The following is an 8758-nucleotide window of genomic DNA, read 5'->3' on the forward strand; positions in this document are numbered from 1 at the left end:
ACAACGCTCTTCATTGAAGTTCTCCCACTCCAGGGTGACCAAGCGATCGACTAGGACTCTCAGGGTTTCTGGCAGTTCATCCAAGAGTACTGGGTCTAAAATTATCAAGATCAGTCCCGTTTGCTTCAGGTGCGCTGGCCCAAGATCATCCCGATGCAAGAACTCACACGCCACTTCAAGTGCCTGCTTGCATCTGGCATCTTGGACAAATGCCTCGCTGATGACGAAAATGGCGCACCTACTGGCAATCATGGATTCGCGCAGATTGTTCAACTTCTTTGCACCTAGACGGAAATCGCGGGTCAACGGAAGGCATAAGCGGAAGTCGTTCGGTGGGTCTTCAAGCCTTGGTCGGAGACGGTCGTCGACAAAATTGCTCTCCCGGACGTGGTTATAGACAAGAGCATCAAACCTGATATCGGGAGCCCTTCTATTATTGAAATTGACGAACCCGTGTCCAGCAAAGATGAAACCTCGATGAAGATGTCTCAAGCGACGAAATGCAAAGAAGACAATTAATCCAAACACAACTCCACCACTGCTGAGAACACCCAAAACTGTTGATATAACGCGTACAGATTTTCTGTTCTTCTGAATAACCACCGGTACTTCGGTCGGTAGGTCCAGTTTTCTTACACAAAGATCTCCATAAACACTGTCAAAAGTTTTCCCAAGTACCTAAATGGATAGCCACAAGAGTAGGTACATTTTATAAAAGACCCCCATGTGTTGTCTAAAAGATCGTACGGTGAAAATGACAGGTATAATTTGGCATAGAACATGAAATCACAAAGCGCCTTGTTACATCGGAAGGGGTTGCCGCATAGTCGGATATCAACTAAGTTCGATGAGTTATACAAAACATCAGAAGAAATGTTATTAATTGAAGTGATTGCATTTCCTTGGAGTTTCAAAGAGGTTAGGTTTGGCATGAATGCAATGAAATCAAAATTCCGTACATCTGAAATGTTATTGTAACTTAAATCAAGTTCTACAAGGTGGATAAGGCTATTTATCGTAGAAGGTATCTCGTGAAGTTTGTTAAGGTTCAAATCGAGACTCTGAAGATCCTCGATGGGATCAAATACGCCGTCATTTATAGTTCTGATATTGTTATTCTGAAGAGTCAATGTCTGCAATTTAATTAGTCCACTAAATGAGTACCTTCCGATTTCCAAAATGCTGTTGCTGCTCAAATCTAGTGATGCAAGGTTGTAAAAGTCATTCATCCCGTTAAAATCGACACTCGTCATCTTTCTTTGGTAAGAAATTTCTAACTTTTGCAGAGAATTCGCAATGGAGTTTAGAGCTGCTGGAATATTTTGTAACCCATTCTTGTAGAATGTAAGCTCTTGAAGATAAGGCATCTTTTCAAAAGCCGCATCTTCTATCAGTCCAATGCTGCAAGTTGAAAATTCTAAAGAGTGTAGCTTTGGAAAGGCTCTCCCCAACATACCGTCTTTGAGATATAGCGATCGGTCTTCATCTGCGCCACCTTGTGTAATGAACAACGATGTTGCGTTTGAAGCGTTTATGTTTGCAAAGGGGTATGAGGTATTTAGCTGGTCCATAGAACAAACAATTGATGTCCCGTCGTATGGGCAGCGACAAACTGGACACGTATAATCATCATCGTCAGCAGCAGACGAAGATGCGATCTCAGTGGTTGTTTTTGTTGGTTTGACACAAAGCATACTTAACATTACAAGCAGAACAAGAACCTGAATTGGTGTCATTTTCAAACAAACACCTTTAGTAGAAAATGAAGTAATTTTAGTCCCCGGGTTTCAGTCACTCTGTAGTTTAGAGTAGCGGAGGAGAAACACAATTTTCAGACTTTTCTTGCCGTTCGTCTATTTTGTCTTCGCTATTCGGGGCTTAAGACAGGGTACTATAAACAGAGAAAGAGCAAAAGAAATAAGAGAAGGAGGCACTTGAGGATAATGATGATGATGATGATAATATGATGTTAAAGACAGTAATGATAATGATAATATATAATTACATTAATGATGATAATAATAAACAACAAAATTGTTATTTTTATCGCTTCTTTTTCACGAGATACAAAGTACTTAATAATAACAATACAGGGGCGGTGGAACCGGGGGAGCAGGGGAGCACTATTGCTTCCCCCCAGAAAAAAAATCCTCTTAGGAAAATAATACTCTTTTTCCAAATGAAATACCCCTCTTTGAATTACATTTTAGGTTACTATCATAAAGCTTTTGGCTCGCGCTTCGCGCTCGCATCAGTTATTGTTTAGTAAGGTACGCATCCTGTCCATGGTTGAAAAGATAGAATGTCCAGTTTTAAGTTTGGAATATCACAAAATTCAAAATTTCAGCTCGCGCTCCGCACTCGCATTGATCGATTGGTGAGATATGTATCCTATTCATATGAGTCACTAAATGTAGTCCATAACAGGTTTCTTTTATGGTCAGTATATTTATACCTTTAGCATGCACTTCGCGCTCGCGCTAATTCTTTAGTTAGATACACATCTATTTCATGATAACAAAACCTCTCGGAATGTTTAATTCAATGTGTTATTTTATGAATGTCCAATAGTTTGAGCTCGCGATTCGTGCTCGCAGCATCTCGCAAGGATACACTGTTAACAGTAATTAGCGCCTTAATTGACCAAAAATCGAGTTTCACAAGTTCAGCTTTTATTCTTGTTTTTTTCAAACCAAAAGGCTTTGCTCAACTTATTTACTAAAAAACACACAACTAACTTTACGCAGATGATAATCTCGTGGTGGAAATATCCGTTTGGAGCTAAATGCCCATTTTTACATTAAGTGCCCCCCAAACGAAAAATATAGTTCCACCGCCCATGTAACAATGATAATCATGATGACATTAACTTATGATTATATTGTTATTGTTTATTTGTATATTAATATCATTTATTCTTACTTTGGGGCCAATTTATACAAGCAGTTGTGCTTTCTTTGACCCCTCCACGTGAATATATCTCTTGATGTCAATGATTTGTATGTATGTATATTTTTAATTGTGGAAAATAAATTTGAATTTGAATTTATGAAATTGATAATGGAAATAACTAAAATGAAGGTAGCGGAAACAATACGATACGTAAATAACACCGATATGATTTTAGATTTTTGTACAGCGTATATAACGTGCATAATTCCCCATTTTGCGAAAATGAATACAGGCCTCTTTAATTGATAATCCCCCTACAAAGATTCAGCATTATCAAAAGCAAAATATTCATGCGATTCGATCGCGATTGAATTCCCCTGTCATGCATTTGAGGTTTGATTTCTTAAAAAAAATCAGATGCTATCAGATATGATGCCAGTTGTGCATGAGTCTAGTCAAATAGGAATCGAGCAACAGTTCGGGGGCCGCGGAACCGGGGGGCTGGGGGGGCTTCAGCCCCCCCACTTTTTTCCAAAACCGTGTACAAAAACGCAAAAATGACTATACGATTGTGATTTTTAGGTGCCGGGTAAAAATGGCAGAGGTAAAAATGGCAGAGGTAAAAATGGCAAAGGTAAAAATGGCAGAGGTAAAAATGGCAGAGGTAATAATGGCAGAGGTAAAAATGGCAAAGGTAAAAATGGCAGAGGTAAAAATGGCAGAGGTAAAAATGGCAGAGGTAATAATGGCAGAGGTAAAAATGGCACTGAGAGGTAAAAATGGCAGAGGTAAGAAATAAAGCCTTTCCAGTGAGTATCAGTCATAATTATTGACCTTGAATGGACTCCTATCGACAAAATTAGTATTATGAACTGATGAGATATTTATATTTGGATTTTTTTTCATCATTTTAGGTCTATATATACTTTATCGTTGATATGATTAAACTCAAACATTTTCATGCCAAAATGATTTCAATTAGTCAGTAATAAAAGGATTTATCTTGGCCAGTTCGTGAGTAGAACAGCACTTCATCGTATACATACCAAACGAATTGTAAACACCAATGTGCGCTACCATTAACACACTGAAATAGACGAGTTCGGGATTTCTTTGAACCACTTGCATATATAACTTTGATAACAGAACAATAACAAAACGTTCTGTAACAGAAGTAAGTTTTCATATTTCAACATCATAATGGATCCAAATAGATATTGATATGATACGCATATTTAGTTTAATGTAAATGATAAAATAATAGTAACTAGTGCTCATTTTTTTCAGAGTAATACCTCATTGCAGCTAGTCCAAGTGGATATCAGGTTCCTTAACTAGTTTCTATGGTAACGGGTACCGCATGAATTTTGAAATGTGTAGCGAATCAGAGATTCTATTTATATAGGTGTTTCTTAGGTAGACCTACCATTCTATCGATGTGTCTTGAAGGGGAAGTTCACCCTGACAAATGGTTTACTGTAAAAATAGCAGAAAAAATATATTAGTGAAGGTTTGCGGAAAACCCATCAAGGATTAAGAAAGTTATTAGTTTGAATTTTTGATCTGTGACGTCGTATACTAGTAACTACCCCATGTTTTATGCACCAAAATGTCTACTTTTAAATTGTTTAATCAGTGGTTCGTGATTGCTAAAAAAAATTGTTCAAGAGCGGATGTGAAGTTATTTTTATGTTAATATACTTCAGGTACAATTAAAACAATTTTCTTTTCTTTTTTAGAAAATGACATTCCATTGATATTTTTTATTACACCATATATGGGAAAAAATGCTCGCAGATGACGTCCCCATTAACATGTATAAATTTAGTAGCTTTTAAAATCTTTGATTGATTCCCTAAAGCCCTCACCAATATAATTCTAATAAACTTTATGTCAGTGTGAATTTCCCCTGTAATGAATATTTGGGATCCACTGTGTTCTTCAAATTTGAATATTAGAAGAGTGATTTGACATGAGAAGGTCGTGCATGTAAGTCCAGGAAGAAGAAATACCAACTCAAAAAGTGTTATCATTTTTACCTCTGCCATTTTTACCTTTGCCATTTTTACCTCTGCCATTTTTACCTCTGCCATTTTTACCTCTGCCATTTTTACCTTTGCCATTTTTACCTCTGCCATTTTTACCTTTGCCATTTTTACCTCTGCCATTTTTACCTCTGCCATTTTTACACCGAGCCGATTTTTAGCATGGTCAGCCCCCCCCCCACTTTTGGTTCAGCCCCCCCACTCTGAAAACCGTTCCGCGGCCCCTGGTTCCAACCATTATACATGCTGCCCACAGGCGGTGGAATAAATGGTAATAAACGGGTTCAGGTTAATGTATGTATTAATTTGTAGTATCTGATTTATAGCCATTTTATCCCAGCAATGATAGTTTTAAAAGAGGCTTCTGGTTCAGTATGTCTGATATTCCTTTTATATTTCTAAATATTTAATATATTATTAGAATTAATGTCGTTCAAAAAATTATTTGGAATTAGAAATATATACATGCCTCATTATCGACTCTTCCTAAGCATAATATGCCTTTGGGATTCATTCTTACAATGACAATACTATGCTCATATAGTGCAACGATGAGGGGGAGAGCGTGGGCTATGTTCAATGAGTGAATAATCAGGGGTTAGAAAAAGGAAGCCATAATAAAAAAAATAAAAATAAAAATATTGCCCCCCCCCCCTGTTCCGCGCAGCCCCTGAATAAAATTGCTATCAACAGCAATCAACCTATTCTTGCAAATCATGCAGTCATGTGACTCGCATGACCCATCTACAGCCTGACTATGTTCTTCACTTCACCCATATATAGTGTGACCTAACCGAACCCCCTGCTCCCCGGCCTCCTGTCGACACGATTTTGAAGGTGTAGACCCATCACAAAATTTCTATAGAGAAGGAAATACTTACATTTTTTCTGGCGTAGGTATAAGGCTCAATCTTATGACAATATCCGAGTCAAGTCGATGGAGATTAAACATACCAACATTTACATCTGCATGCTGAACTGATTCGTAGATTAGGAAATCAACCGCCTCTTGTGAAACCAAAAATTTAAAGGTCTAATTCGACAAATAAGAAACATCCCTTACCTCGATCTCTTTGTACTCGCCTATTTATTCAGGATATGCAACAAGAAAAAACAAACAGAAAGTCGAATTTAGGATTTTTAATGTCTGTTTGCCTCTATAGTATATAAGCACTAGTCAAGATCCTAAACATTTTAATTTGCTTGACATTTCCAAGGTAGACCTGTCTGATAAAGCATCAGTAAATGATATTTATATTTACAGCTGTACTACTATCATATTGTCATATTGCTCTGGAAATGGAATGATCGGTTGATTGAAAAGGCTACTGGGAAAGGAAAAATCTGACAGCTGTGGTTTAGGTATCCCTGTGTCAACTAGTTGCAGGGGCGGAAATCTTTCCCAAAAGGTAGGGGGGACAAGGGTCTGGAAAATTTGACAAGCAAAAAAAAAAATATCTGAATTTAAGGTCATTTCGACGAAAATATATTTGACAAAAAAAGGTCATCTCGTTCCAAAACGCACGTTTTATTCCCGTTTTCAGTGATATATTTCTTAGCATCACCAAAGACCCAAAATTGTAGGGGGACATTTGATATTGTGTCCCCCCTACTATTTTGAGTAGGGGGACACGACCCCCCTGTCCCCCTGGGATTTCCGCCCATGGCTAGTTGTCAACTCGTGTAGTACACAAAATGAATCCCTGCAGAAAATAAGTTTTACAAAATATCATCGTGTACATATTTGAAAATACAATAAATTTTCATAAATAAATTGGTGTGTTATTTTTAATATGAATATGGAAGAAATATTGTGTAACCCAGCATTAACCTACCCATTTTGGCATTAGTGCATGTAAGGCCTATAGTAATTAAAATCCAGTTTAGTCTAGGGTTAAACCAAGATTTGAAAAAGGGTGTGTTTATAATGCGGGATGCAACTTTAACACCACCGGGAAAACGTGACTTCCCGCGTGACTATTTATTTCGAAGGGGGAAACGAAACCCTGCAATTCATATAAACACAAGTTATTATTGGACGTCAAGTGTTTCGATGGGTTTCTCTTCTTCAATGTGTTGGGGTTTTCGGCGTCCATCTTGATTAGTTAGTTTTAATAGTCAAAAGAAGTTTTACATTTGGCATTCGATCAACCATATGACACATATAACAATGACAATATAGGCGTACATGTACTTGTGCAATTAGGGTATACATCACGTGTAACATAATACTAGTGGCATATAAGGATACATAAAGTAGAAAATTAAACGAAAAAAAAGAGTAGTAGGTAGCTGCATTAAAAATAGACATGAAAGATGGGGAAAATAATTCTAAACAAAATATTTGTAATAAGTTGCCTAAAAATGATATAAATTGTATTCAAAACGTCGAAATAGCTGTTTGATACTGATAATAGATATGTAGGGCCTATAATGTCTTGTCAGGTTCCCGGGGTCAGGTTAAAACCTTGGAATACTAGTACATTGTCATTAGTTCGGTAAAATATCGCCCCCTACAAAAGTGCAAAAACAATAACAAAACTTCACTAGTCTGGGAACACAGACTCGAAATAGTCCATTTACCATGTCGATGCAGTTCGAGACAATGACATGGTAAAATCTGTTGAGAAATTGACATTAGACTCAGAACTCTCTATCTATTTAGAATTAAAAACAGCACCAGAACACGAATAAATCTAGCTAGCCTCCCGGAGGGGCCACTTACATTGACGAGTGGATACCATGCGCGACCAAAAAAACACCGTGGGTAAAAAGAATGTCGTTTTCACGATAGGGCACGTACGTAACGTGATAAGGGTGTCAAAAACACAAAAATAATGAAAAAGGGGTATCTATTTCGCTAGGAAAATTACGTGTTTAGGGTCGAATTTTCGGGGATGATAAAACAAAATTCAAATATTTTATAAAGGACGGTCCTTTTTGCCCAAACACTTCGTGTTTAGAGTCCGACTTGCGCGAGGTGTAGAAGATGGGGTCGTACTAAACCAAATCAGGTAAAGCCGACGACCGAATGACCCGTAACAATAAAACATTCCTGTACTTGTTTAGTATGGCGTGCCAAGTGTACGCCAGTATATTCTGTGCAATTCAAGCAATTCCGTACACAAAATGTGTTTTTATTCAGACGAAAATCTTTTTGTCATGACGCTTTTCTAATTTCGTACACAAAATTTATTTTGTGTCACACAAAATCATTTTCGTCTCGACGAAATGCACAAAATAAATTTCGTTTAGACAAAATGTAATTGCGTCCACAAACTTCATTTGGCGTGCCATACAAAATGGCGCACCAAATGTCCGATGGTAAATTCCGTCCAATTCACGTCATTCCGTACACAAAAGTTTTTTTGTTCGTATGAAAATGATTTCGTCATGACGCAGTTTTATTTCGTATACAAAATTATTCTTGTCACACAAAATAAATTTTCGTCGAGACGAAATGTAATTTCGTCCACAAAATTTATTTCGTACACACGAAATGAATTTTGATCTAACGAAATAGCACCCCAATTGTCCGAAGGAAAATTCTGTAGGAAAATATGTGTTTCACTCCAACGAAATTCATTTCGTCATGATGCAGTTTGATTTCGTATACAAAATTTATTTTGTGTCACACTTATAATCAATTTCCTCGAGACGAAATAAAATTGTGTCCTCGAAATTCATTTCGTTGCGATGCAAATATTTATTCCGTCAACGAAATGATTTTGTGTCACATCACAAAAAATTCCGTCGACAAAATGATTTTGTGTCACATCACAAAAAATTCCGTCCATGTAAAATAATTCTGTCTCCTCTTT

The sequence above is a fragment of the Lytechinus variegatus genome, chromosome 4 (genome assembly GCF_018143015.1).
Source record: "Lytechinus variegatus isolate NC3 chromosome 4, Lvar_3.0, whole genome shotgun sequence".
Classification (NCBI taxonomy): Eukaryota; Metazoa; Echinodermata; class Echinoidea; order Temnopleuroida; family Toxopneustidae; genus Lytechinus; species Lytechinus variegatus.